Source organism: Pan troglodytes, chromosome 3 (assembly GCF_028858775.2).
Source record: "Pan troglodytes isolate AG18354 chromosome 3, NHGRI_mPanTro3-v2.0_pri, whole genome shotgun sequence".
Classification (NCBI taxonomy): Eukaryota; Metazoa; Chordata; class Mammalia; order Primates; family Hominidae; genus Pan; species Pan troglodytes.
Window position 1 is genome coordinate 185067859 of NC_072401.2, and position 13505 is coordinate 185081363.

General features: G+C 47.1%; 1 pseudogene; it reads right to left on the reverse strand.

Annotated features, from left to right (window-relative positions):
- Positions 1 to 2770: 2770 nt before the first annotated feature.
- Positions 2771 to 4221, reverse strand: LOC100611609 (rRNA 2'-O-methyltransferase fibrillarin-like; annotated as a pseudogene).
- Positions 4222 to 13505: the final 9284 nt, after the last annotated feature.

Below are 13505 nucleotides of genomic sequence, written 5' to 3' on the forward strand. Positions count from 1 at the left end.
GGTTCAAGCGATTCTCCTGCCTCAGCCTCCTGAGTAGCTGGGATTACAGGTGCGTGCACCACCACACCTTGCTAATTTTTGTATTTTTAGTAGAGACGAGGTTTCACCATGTTGGCCAGGCTGGTCTCGAACTCCTGACCTCAGGTGATTCGCCCACCTTGGCCTTCTGAAGTGCTGGGATTAGAGGCGTGAGCCACTGCACCAAGCTGGATTTTTTTCTTTTTTTAATTCACAAGACTTTGTTACTCTGTTCCTTCATTGGTACAGTATTTAAAAATTAAGAATATTCACTTCACCCTAGTCTCCTTTGCAACTAAAGATGGATCTATATCACATGGGCGCTATAATGTTAGAAAGACAATAGAAGAGTCTTTGTCAGAGGCCCTTGGTTACTCACTATTAAAGTCTCTAAGCTTCAAGAAGTTGGAATCTCAGAGAAGCAGGGCATTCTTCGTTGAGGGCCAGGGAGGGCGTGTATGGGCGGCTTGCTGACATCTAATTTGTAGATCTAATCAGGAAACTGTCGGACCACCTGTCAAAAAGCAACTATTTCTACGTCAGTATTGTTCCAGCCACATGACAATCTGATGATAATCTTCATCTGGTCATTTAAAACTATGTCAGAATGACATTTAATTCATAATCCCTGAGGTGAAATTTAGGGGGAAAAAACTTTCTGTAATTTAGTTTAAAATGTCCATATATTGAAATGAACAGTGTTCAGTGTTTATTGCACGAAATGACACTTCCTCGCTTTCTCTTATGTACATTTGTCATGTTATATGTTAAAGTATGAATGATTGTCAGGCTCTAGCTGAAAAGAGAGGGGCTGTAACAAGTCACCTGGAGTCCTGATTCCTTTCTCCATTGATTTCAGTTACCCCACAGTTCACGATGTCTAGTCCATCTGGCAGGCACAGGTGCAACTATAAAATAGGAAGAGGTTTTTATTACTTTCCAATCCCATTCTAAATGGAGCTGGTGACTGCAGTAGCCTGTCAACCTGCTGGTGATAAAACTTTTCAAATAAAAACTTCTCTTCGACAAAGATAAAGAAAACTAGATTCAGAGTCTAATCTCCTTGCCTCTCATAACGTTCTTCTTCTTCTTTTTTTTTAAGAGCCTCTGTGAACATTATTTTTAAAGCCAACAATGAAACTCTACACTTCCACAATACAACCTAGGCCTTCAAAAACACAGATGCTGCTGACTTTGAATCACGGCCTCGCTCATTTCCTTCAGTCCTGGCAAATGAAGCAATTCAGAGGAATTGAATTGAGGCCCATCTCTATCCGCCCTGCATTCTCCTCTTCCTTCCAGGCTGTGCTGCTGAAGGAGACAGCTCAGGGGAGATGGCATGGATGCATGCTGGAGGATCCTGCAAAATCCCGGCAAGCTGGCTATGAGGCCAGCGGTGCTGACCCTCTACGCCAGATGGGAAGGCAGAGACACAATCTGTTTTGCTCCGCAAACATCTGGGAACAAAATGGTCTGTCCACCAGTGCAAAATACCACCCCTAAGCAGTATTTCCAATTGTTCTTTTTATGGGCTGTCTGCACACACTCAGTGAAGCCAGCTCAAGTGGTTATTACTAATAGTCCATGCTTTACAACCACACCAGCACACAGAAAAAGAAAGAAGGCTTTTCTGGTTCTTTTTTTTTTTTTTTTTTTTTTTTTTTTTTGAGACAGAGTCTCGCTCTGTCCCCCAGGCTGGAGTGCAGTGGCGCGAATTCGGCTCACTGCAAGCTCCGCCTCCCAGGTTCAGACCATTCTCCTGCCTCAGCCTCCCGAGTAGCTGGGACCACAGGCACCCGCCACCACGCCTGGCTAATTTTTTTTTGTATTTTTAGTAGAGATGGGGTTTCACCGTGGTCTCGATCCCCTGACCTCGTGATCCACCCAACTTGGCCTCCCAAAGTGCTGGGATTACAGGCGTGAGCCAACGCACCTGGCCTCAGTTCATTTCTTGATGTCAAAACAACTCTGGCACCAACACATCTGGCAAATACCTTGCTGCGGGCACACAAACATGAAACCAATATTATTTATGATAGATGCACACATTCTAAATAAAATACTAGGCCAGGTGAGGTGGCTCATGCCTGTAATCCCAGCACTTTGGGAGGCTGAGGAGGGTGGATCACCTCAGGTCAGGAGTTCCAGACCAGCCTTGCCAACATGGCAAAACCGTGTCTCTACCAAAAACACAAAAAAAGTAGCCAGGCGTGGTGGTGTATGCCTGTAATCCCAGTTACTCGGGAGGCTGAGGCAGGAGAATCAATTGAACTCGGGAGGTGGAGGTTGCAGTGAGCTGAAATCGCACCACTGCACTCCAGCCTGGGCGACAGAGCCAGACTGCATCTGAATAAATAAATAAATAAATAAATAAATAAATAAATAAATAGAAAACATATCTTGGACAAGAGCGAAAAATAGTGCAAATGGGTCCTGTCTTGGTCTGTTCCTGCTGCTGTAACAAAATAGCTTGTATTGGGTAATTTATAAACAATTGAGGCCCTGAACTCCTGGCCTTAAGCGATCCTCCTTCCTCAGCCTCCCAAAGTGCCGGGATTCCAGGCATGAGCCACCATGCCTGGCCTGGAAGATGTTTTCGTGACAGATGAGTTTTTCAATAGAAAACCCGCCTTGTGAGTCCCTCAATCCAGCCCCTCCCACCCTCACCCCTCAAAATAAATAAGAAAAGAAAAAGAAAGCCCCCTTGCCACACTATCAACACACTTCATCGCAATCCGGAATGTGCTGAACTTCAGCTCCTCACCTTGGTGGGTGGCCTGTCCACTCCCAGGACCACAAGCTGGTCTCTCTGGTGTGGCTCTCGGGCCAGCCACTCCGGGGCTTCATGTTCTCTTGTTCCATCCTTTTCGCATCGCACACAAACACGGCCTCTGCTGGGCTGTGGACTCCCTGCAATTGGCCTCAGTGGAAATCTGTGTCCTCCAATCGGCAGGAAGGGGTGGGCTTTCAGGGCCACAGTCCGGGTTTGGCCTGGCAGGGCCACGTCAGCAAAAGCCACATCACCACGGCCATGAGCACATGGTACTTGTGCTGGTGCCGAGCACCCTCCCTCACAGGAAGGATGTTGGTCCTCTTCTTGGTCAAGTTAACGAGGCACGGCCAGAGCGGTGGGAGGACTCCATGGCCTAGACTAGACCACCTGGGCCTACGATGTCAGAGACATGGGAGATGGTGGTGCCTGAGGCAGCCCCGAGGGAGAGCACCTGGGCCCTGGCTTGATGTGGGAGGGGTTCCATGCTTGGGACTCCATGCTGTCGTCTCCCAGCGAAGCGGGGACTCTCTCCTCTCCATAAACTGATTCTCCAGGGACCAGATTCTCAGTGACTAGTGCATGATCCTTTCCTCCATAATGAAGACACCTCAGCCCATACAGATCCACTGTCACATTCTTCCCAGACTGCTTTCCTCCTTCTCTACCGCACCACCACCCCGGTGGCCACCAGAAAGGAATCCTCCATCACCTGTTCCTCCTCCCCCACCACCTCTTCCTCCTCCTCCACCACCTCCTCCTCCTCGTCCCCCACCACCTCTCCCTCCTTCCCCACCACCTCTTCCTCCTCCCCATCTCCTCCTCCTCCCCCACCACCTCTTCCTCCTCCTCCCCCACGTCCTCCTCCTCCTCCCCCACCACCTTTTCCTCCTCCCTCACCACCTCTTCCTCCTCCCCCACCACCTCTTCCTCCTCCCCCACCACCTCTTCCTCCTCCTCCCCTATCTCTTCCTCCTCCCCCACCACCTCTTCCTCCTCCCTCACCACCTCTTCCTCCTCCCCCACCACCTCTTCCTCCTCCCTCACCACCTCTTCCTCCTCCCCCACCACCTCTTCCTCCTCCCTCACCACCTCTTCCTCCTCCCCCACCACCTCTTCCTCCTCCCCCACCACCTCTTCCTCCTCCCCCACCACCTCTTCCTCCTCCTCCCCCATGTCCTCCTCCTACCACCTCCTCATCCCCCTCCCCCACCACCTCTTCCTCTTCCCCCTACCTCCTCTTCCTCTTCCCTTACCTCCTCCTTCTCCCCCCACCACCTCTTCCTCCTCCTTCACTTCCTCCCTCTCTTCCTTCACCTCCACCTGGACCTCGGCCTTCACCAAAGCCTCCTCGACCCCACCACAACCGCCATGGTCACCAATGTCCCCTCAGCTGCTGAAGCCACCCCACAGGGACTAAAACCTGGCTTCATAGTGAGCCCTGACTTGTGCAGTTCCAGAATCCACAACGCCACAAGTCTGGTGCTTTCGCACGTGGGAAAGAGTGGAAGACATTTTTAAACACAAGAGTACTGAGGAGCAATTTATGCCACCATGCAGTACAGTGTGTCTTTTAAAGAATGCCGCAGTAGCTATGCAAGTTGAGGAGTAAAAGCAGTTATGCAATTTGAGGAGTAACTAAATCCAATAATTGCTAATGCTAGTAATGCCTTTTATTAAACTACATACTTAATAAAACAGTAGTGCTGTTGGATTATCCAACAAGTAGATCAATGAAACAAAATGTATTGAATGAAATTGAGTATGTTGGCCGGGCACAGTGGCTCACACCTGTAATCCCAGCACTTTGGGAGGCCAAGGCCAGCGGATCACCTGAGGTCGGGAGGTCGAGACCAGCCTGACCACCATGGAGAATGGAGAAACCCTGTCTCTACTAATAACAGAAAAATTAGCCGGGCGTGGTAGCGCATGCCTTTAATCCCAGCTACTCGGGAGGTTGAGGCACGAGAATCGCTTGAACCCGGGAGGCGGAGGTTGCAGTGAGTGGAGATCGCACCAGTACACTCTAGCCTAAGCAACAAGAGAGAAACTCTGTCTCAAAAAAAGGAAAAGAAAAGAAAATTGAGAATCTAATATGTTCCAGGCAGTGGGCACTACATAACCTATGTTTGTATGTGGTTCCTGCCTGTGAGGTTATGCTATAGTGGAGACTGACCCTCAGTGACACTGCAGTTACTAATGATTAGAGTGACAGGGAGTTGATAGAGGTGTGATGGATTAAATGGTGCCCCCCAAAAAGATCTGTGCACCTGGGACCTGTGAATGTGGCCTCATAGAGAGTCCTTGCTGGGTGCAGTGTCTCACATCTGTAATCCCAATACGTGGGGAGGCCAAGGATAGCTTGAGCCCAGGAGTTTGAGACCAGCCTGGGCAACATAGCAAGACTCTATCTCTAAAAAAAAAAAATAAGAAAAAAATTAGCTGGGCATGGTGGTGCACACCCATAGACCCAGTCACTTGGGAGGCTGAGGTGGGAGGATCACGGCTGCAGTGAGCTGTGATTATGCCACTGCGCTCCAGCCTGGGCGACAAAGTGAGACCCTGTCTCAAATAAAATAAAAAAGAGAAACACTGAGTGTGCCTAAGCCCCTTGAGTGTGTATTCTGTCATGCCTTTTCCTCTAGAAGATAAAGTTTGATAGTAGAATTGTTATAGATTTCCATCCTTGGATAAAATACCCAGAGATGCGCCTCGTCCCTCCGGGGCCAAGCCCGGAACAGAAGGCACAGCCTCCCGACTCTCCCTAGAGCAGAGTTTCTCAGAGTATGATAAACACAGCACCTGAAAGCGTACATTAAGGTTTAAAATCCAAGGCCCTTGCCCAGATTTCCTGAATCAGAGTCTGCTGGGGTGGGGCCCAGGAGTATGCATTTTGAAAGACTGTCTCATGTATTTGGACACACACTTAAATTTGAAAACCACTGCATTCACGCATCTATGACACCCCTTCTCAGCTCTAAAGCGTCTGGTCTACATTGCATTCTTGGTTCTGTTCCCGCCTATCAACTGAGCCTCCAGCTACCTATCTAGAAAACAGAGAAAAATTTTATCTGCCACTAGGTACTTGTCTAGCAGTCTTCGAAATCCTGAGATCAGAGGGTCCAGATAAAGGAGCACTATTATTTATCCACCCTTCATTTTCAAGAGACAGCCCTCAGCATTTTCCTTCCCTATTTGTGCTGGAATTTGCCAAAGTCGGAAAGGCCTGGGAGCCTGGAAGATTGTTGTTTCTCTCTCACTCCATGTATGTGGCAGGTTAACATGATAAGTTTCTTTTTTTTTTTTTTTTTCTTTTTTTTTGAGACAGGGTCTTGCTCTGTCACCCAGGCTAGAGTGCAATGGCCCCGTCTTGGCTCACTGCAACCTCCGCTTCCCATGTTCAAGCAATTCTCCTGCCTCAGCCTCCCGAGTAGCTGGGACTACAGGTGCGTGCCACCACACCCGGCTAATTTTTGTATGTTTAATAGCGACAGGGTTTCACTGTGTTGGCCAGACTGGTCTTAAACTCCTGACCTCGTGACCGCCTGCCTCGGCCTCCCAAAGTGCTGGGATTACAGGTGTGAGCCACCGCGCCGGCTGACATGATAAGTTTCAAGGGCTTCAGATGTCTCTTTTTTTCCCTTTCCTTGAAATAATCTGAATCAAATCTGGAGACTGCCCTCAGGCCCAGTTGAGCTCTGAGGAGTCTGAGCTAGTCGTCTCCAAAGGACTCATCGCCAATCTCGGAAACCAGTTACTCCACAGGAAAGCCCCTCTACCTCCCAGCACCTCAGGGTCCCACAGTGCAAGCAGGTGAGCTGGCTGGACGATCGAGTTCCTGCTCAGTACATGGGATTATTCGCTTAACACTCCAGCAGCTCCACGAGCTGGGGTTCATTATTTTCATTTTTGAAACAAGAACAATGAGGCTCAGAGAAGTTAAGTGGCAGAAAGTCACACGACTGGTAAAGTGGCATCGTTGTGATTTGTGGCCGATAGCATCCTGTCTGTGACAGGAGGCACACTCTGGCACTGCCCCAGGCTCCAGCCAGGTCATCACCGTGATGAGCACTGGCTCCTGCCCGGCCTGCAGCCTCAGGGAAGGTGCTCCACAAACATTTGGTGAAAGCATGATACCTCTACTTAGGAGTGGTTACCTGCCCCTGAACTTGAGCTGCCTTCTCTCTTACAGGCTGCCTGACCCCAGAATGTCCTCCCTGAAACTATCCATCCTGCAAGCCCCACTCCTCTGTCCCACTATCTGATGGGACCCTATTTGTATTGGAAACCCCCTCCATTTCCCCACCAACTGCTTGGCTGTGATACCAGCGGTTTTCCAGGCAGGTGGGTTCCCAATATTTAGTTTGCTGGACTGAATTTCCCTGTGGTCCCTACAAGTGAAGATTTATCGTTTTTCGAGGGCCTGACCCATCTCAGCGTGAGGGTCTTTGTCAAGGGCTGGGCCTATTCCTCCCACCATTTTTCTGTGGCTAACATCCTAGGCCCAGTTACATTCTCAGACAGGACAAGGTGCTGGATGGCTGACACTTGTGCAGGGACTTACTGCCTGTGCAGGGACAGAGATCACCAGGCTTCCGAGATTCTGTATTCCTTTCCTCCTGGCAATCCCATTAAAGTTATTACAAGTAATAAAATAGCACTAATCCCACAATACCAATGATACAGAGGCGCATTCAGCAGGCTAGGTATTTCAACACATTTAGAGCAGATGGGAAGGGTCTGAAGCGAGGCAGGGAAAGCTGCCCTCCAGAGGGGGCATGTGGCTGAGCAGACGGCTGACCTGCCGGGCACAGCACCAGAAGCCCCAGGTATACACAGCTCAGGTGTGACAGGGGCAGGAGGTGAGAGGAGAGTGAAATAATGAAATGCAATGGAACATATACATATATATGTATATTTTATTTTCTTACAAATGTTACACATGCTTCTGTAAAGATTCAATTAATGCTGGAATGCCTAAAGTAAAATGAGTCATCTTTGCCTGTCACCCTCCAATAGTTGGAATGTACTTCCTTGGCGTAATTATGGTTAACAATTTTTTTTGTGGTGGGGGACAGAGTCTTGCTCTGTCACCCAGGCTGGAGTGCAGTGGCGCAATCTCAGCTGACTGCAACCTCCACCTTCCAGGTTCAAGCAATTCTCCTGACTCAGCCTCAAGAGTAGCTGGGATAACAGGCACGTGCCACCACACCCGCCCGGCTAATTTTTGTATTTTTTTTTAGTAGAGACAGGGTTTCCCATGTTGCCCAGGCTGGTCTCAAACTCCTGGCCTCAAGTAATCCACCCACCTCAGCCTTCTAAAGTTCTGGGTTTACAGGCGTGAACTACTGTGCCCAGCCGACTGTTAACACTTTTTTTTTTATCTCTATCCCTGAATTTTCGTTTATTTTTTGAAACACATGTAAACACGTGCATTTGTAGATTTTTAAAACATAAAATGGGATCACACTATACGTTTTAAAATGTAGGTTTCATTATTATTCAGGTAGGGTGAGGCCAACTAATCAGGAAACAACTGCCATTAAAAACACAGTTTTGGCCAGGCCCGGTGGCACGTGCCTCTAATCCCAGTACTTCGGGAGGCCAAGGTAGGAGGATCACTTCAGGCCAGGAGTTTGAGACAAGCCTGGGCAACATATTGAGACTTCATATCTACAATAATAAAAGTGAAAATAATTCGCCAAGCATGGTGGTGCACACCTGAGTCCCAGCTATTCAGGAGGCTGAGACAGGGGAATCACTTGAGCCAGGAGTTGGAGGCTGCAGTGAGCTATGATTGCGCCACTGCACTCCAGCATGGGTGACAGAGCGACAGCCTGTCTGTCTCCAAAGAAAAGAGATAGTTTATTACTCCCATTTCCCAAGAGGAAGGGAGACACTATACCAGGCAGGGCCACTTGGGGAGGTGCCAGGGTCACTCAGGAGGCAGCAAGAGTGAGGGGAAAGGCTGGCCAAGAGCCTCTATTGTGGTTTTCCTGGGAAGAAATGGGCAAGGCAGCCTCAGCAGGACAGGCAGGTACGGGAGTGCTTAGTCTGAATAACGGATGTAGGCACTACCCTAGTTGCTTGTGCCTGGCCCTGGTGTGATTAGAGCAGAGAGACAGTGGCCAAACCTGGGAGAGGTCAGTAAAGGAAGGAGGTGTCAGGGATGGGCTCTGGATTCACGAAAATGCAAAGTGCACTCCTAGGGGAGTCATTTGCTATTGTAGGAATTAGCCAGCCCTGGGAGGGTTGGTTTCTCCAGGATCAGCAACACCTTAAGATGCCAGATTAGCAAGAGTACAGAAAATTTAAAAATAAAAATAAAAGGTTAATATGGCATATCTCTAACTTTTAAGCTAAATGATGTGTTCAGGCTGGGCACAGTGGCTCACGCTTGTGATCCCAACACTTTGGGAGGCCGGGGCGGGCAGATCGCTTGAGACCAGGAGTTGGAGACCAGCCTGGCCAACATAGTGAAACCCCATCTCTACCAAAATACAAAAATTAGCTGGGCATGATTGTGTACACCTGTAATCCCAGCTACTCGGGAGGCTGAGACAGGAGAATTGCTTGAACTCGGGAGGCAGAGGTAGAGGTGAGCCGAGAACACACCACTGCACTCCAGCCTGGGTGACAGAGCAAGACTCCATCTCTAAGTATAAAAAATAAATAAATAAGTAATGTATCCAGAACAAGAGTACATACGTAACAGCTTGTTCTTTTTAATAACTTCATCATATCCCATAATTTGGATGTTCCCCATTTGAATGTGAATTCCATGAAGGGGCAGTTTTGTCTCCTTTTATCCACTACTATACCCCCAGAGTCTAGAATAGTGACAGATACAGGGTAGATGCTCAAAAATATCTGTCAAATGAACAAACAAATGGCCCACAATGGACTCAACCATTGCCTTATCAACAGATATTCAGATTGTTATTTTTTGTTATTTCAGACAACACTTCAATAAACCTATCTGTATCTACGGTTGTGCCTCAGTATCCATGGAGGATTGGTTCTACAATGCCCCACGTCAGATACCAAATTCCCTGATATAAAATGGCATAGTATTTCCATAGAACCTACACACATCCTCTTGTACAGTTTAAATCAACTCCGGACTGTTTATAATACCTAATACAATGTAAATGCTATATAAATTGCTGTTATACTGTTTTGTTCAGGGAATAATGACAAGAAAAAAATCTGTATATGTTCAGTTCAGACACAATCACCATTAAAAAAAAAATTCCATCTGAGGTTGGTAGAATCCATGGATGCAGAATCCAGGGATATGGAGGGCCAACCCTAAATCTTTATGCACTCGAATTAGTTAGGACTGGGCTTGGAGAGTAAAAGAATGACCCAAATAATTGCGGCTTAGCCAAGACAGATTTTTAAAATATTTGCATTCATTTATTTTTATTTCAATAGTTTTAGGGGTACAAGTGGTTTTTGGTTACATGGATGAATTGTGTAGTGGTGGAGTCTGAGTTTTTAGTGCACCCGTCCCAGGAATAGTGTACATTGTACCCAACAGGTGATTCCTTATTCCTCACCCCCTCCCACCCTCCCCCCTTCTGTGTCCCCAGTGTCCATCATACCACTCTGTATGCCTTTGCATACCCATAGCTTAGCTCCCACTTATAAGTGAGAACATCTGGTACTTGGTTTTCCATTTTGGAGTTACTTCACTTAGGATACTGGCCTCTAGTTCCATCCAAAGTGCTGCAAAAGACATGATTTCACTCTTTTTTACGGCTGAGTAGTATTCCATGGTATACATATACCACATTTTCTGTATTCATTCATTGGTCAGTGGGTCCCTGGGTTGGTTTGATATCATTGCAACTGTGAATTGTGCTGCAGTAAACACATGCATGCAAGTGTCTTTTGATATAATGACTTATTTTTCTTTGGGTTGATGCCCAGTAGTGGGATTGCTGGATTGAATGGTAGGTTGGTCTACTTTTAGTTCCTTGAGAAATCTCCATACCGTTTTCCATAGAGGTTGTACTAATTTACATCCCCACCAATAGTGTCTAAGTGTTCCCTTTTCACCACATCTGTGCCAAATTCTTTCTTTAAAAACTTTTTAATAAGTGCCATTCTGACTGGAGTAAAATGGTATCTCACTGTGGTTTTCATTTGCATTTCCCTGATGATTGGTGATATTGAACATTTTTTTCACGTTTGTTGCCAAGATAGATATTTCACTGTCTTATGTTCAAGAAGTCTGGAGGAGGTCAGGTCAGAATTGATCTGGAGCTCCCTGGATTCGGGGCTCAAGCTCCTGCTACCTTACTGTCTCTGCCCTTCACAGCTTCCACTCCGAAGTACCCCACATGGCCCATCTTGCTGCCAGAGCTCCAGCCAGCAGCCTGTATTACAGGAGGAAGAAAGAAACAAGTCCCAGGGAGCATTACTCCTCCTTTTAGAGGTTACTTCCTGGAAGCTGCTACTTCTGTGTATATTGTATTGCCTAGAACGGCAGTGCAAGATCAAACCTAACTATAACGTGTGCTGGGAAATGACATTATTCCAGGTGACCATGTGCCCAGCTCAGCATCACAGGTTCCTCTGTTACTGAGGAAGGCAGGGTGGATGGATATCAGAAAACATCTTGCTCTTATTTCTGTCAGATAAATTTCCAGAAGTAAAATTGCTATATTGAAAGATACATGCATTTAAACATTTTTAATAAACACTGATAGATACTTTCAACAAAGGCTTCAGTAATTGAATCCCAGCAACAGTGAATGAGAGGATCTATTTCCCTACTCACTAACATGGATGAGGGCAAGACTTCTTTTTTTTGGGGGGGGGCGGGGGGTGGGGGACGGAGTCTTGCTCTGTTTGCCCAGGTTGGTGTGCAGTGGCTCAACCTCAGTTCACTGCAACCTCTGCTTCCCAGGCTCGAGCAATTCTCCTGCCTCAGCCTCCTGAGTAGCTGGGATTACAGCTGCTTGCCACCACACCAGGCTAATTTTTGCATTTTTTTAGTAGGATGGAGTTTCACCATGTTGGCCAGGCTGGTCTCAAACTCTTGACCTCAGGTGATCCACCCGCCTTGTCCTCCCAAAGTGCTGGGATTACAGGTGTGAGCCACCACGCCTGGCTGAGATGCAGGCAAAACTTTTTTTTTTTTTTTTTAGACAGAGTTTTGCTCTGTCACCCAGGCTGGAGTGCAGTTGCACGATCTCAGCTCACTGCAAGCTCCGCCTCCCAGGTTCACGCCATTCTCCTGCCTCAGCCTCCCCAGAAGCTGGGACTACAGGCGCCCGCCACCACACCAGGCTAATTTTTTGTATTTTTAGTAGAGACAGGGTTTCACTGTGTTAGCCAGGATGGTCTCGATCTCCTGACCTCGTAATCCGCCTGCCTCGACCTCCCAAAGTGCTGGGATTACAGGTGTGAGCCACCACGCCCAGCCTGCGGGCAAAACTTTTAAAGACTGATAATCTGATAAGCAAAAGAAGTTATCCCGCTGTTGTTTTGGTTTGTGTTTATGTGATTACTAGTAAAGCTTAACATCTTTTCACATATTTACTTGCCATTTTCTAGTCCTCTTCTATGAATTGCTTTTTTTTTTTTTTTTTTTAAGACAGGGTCTCACTCTGTCACCCAGGCTGGAATGCAGTGGTGTGATCTTGGCTCACTGCAACCTCCGCCTCCCGGGTTCAAGCGATTCTCCTGCATCAGCCTCCCCAGTAGCTGGGATTACAGGCACCCACCACCACGCCTGGCTAATTTTTGTGTTTTTAGTAGAGACAAGGTTTCGCCATGTTGGCCAGGCTGGTCTCGAACTCCTGACCCCGGGTGATCTGCCCTCCTTGGCCTCCCAAAGTGCTGGGATTAAAGACGTGAGCCACCGCGCCCAGCCAAAACGTAGTTTTAAAATCCTGGCTATACAGAATGTCAATGAGAAATCCTTTGGTTGCAAGTGGCAGAAATCCACCCGAAACTAGCTTTAACAAAAAAGGAGTTCATTGGTGTGAGAAAGAAAAGTAACTCAAAGCAATCCTACGCAAAAGATGCAAAATGTATCAGGCCCAGAAAAATTAGCTGGGCATGATGGTGCACACCTGTAATCCCAGCTACTCGGGAGGCTGAGACAGGAGAATTGCTTGAATTCGGGAGGCAGAGGTAGAGGTGAGCCGAGAACACGCCACTGCACTCCAGCCTGGGTGACAGAGCAAGACTCCATCTCTAAGTATAAAAATAAATAAATAAGTAATGTATCCAGAACAAGAGTACATACGTAATGGTTTATTCTTTTTAATAACTTCATCATATCCCATAATAATAAAAAAAGTTATTACAAGTTATATAATGTGACCCTCACCCATCATCTTCTTGTTCCTAGAATTTGTGATACAAAGAACAATGTGTAGCCAATCAGTAGCTTATTTTCATGTTATTTTATGAACCAATGTAAGAACTGCCCCTTCTTTTTTTCTTTAAAAACTTACTGGCAATTGCTGCTAATCAGAGCATAAATTCAAGGCAACTGCAATCTGTGTCTCCCAGGTTGCAGTCCTCAAATTTGGCTCAAATAAACTCTCTACTTATATTAATTTTGCCTCAGTTTCTTTCTTTAGGTCAATAGGATCATTAATGACACTATCTAAAACAGTACTGCCCTAATGTGTTGCTTTTTTCTGTGATGGAGTTTTGCTCTTGTCACGCAGACTGGAGTGCAGTGGCGCGATCT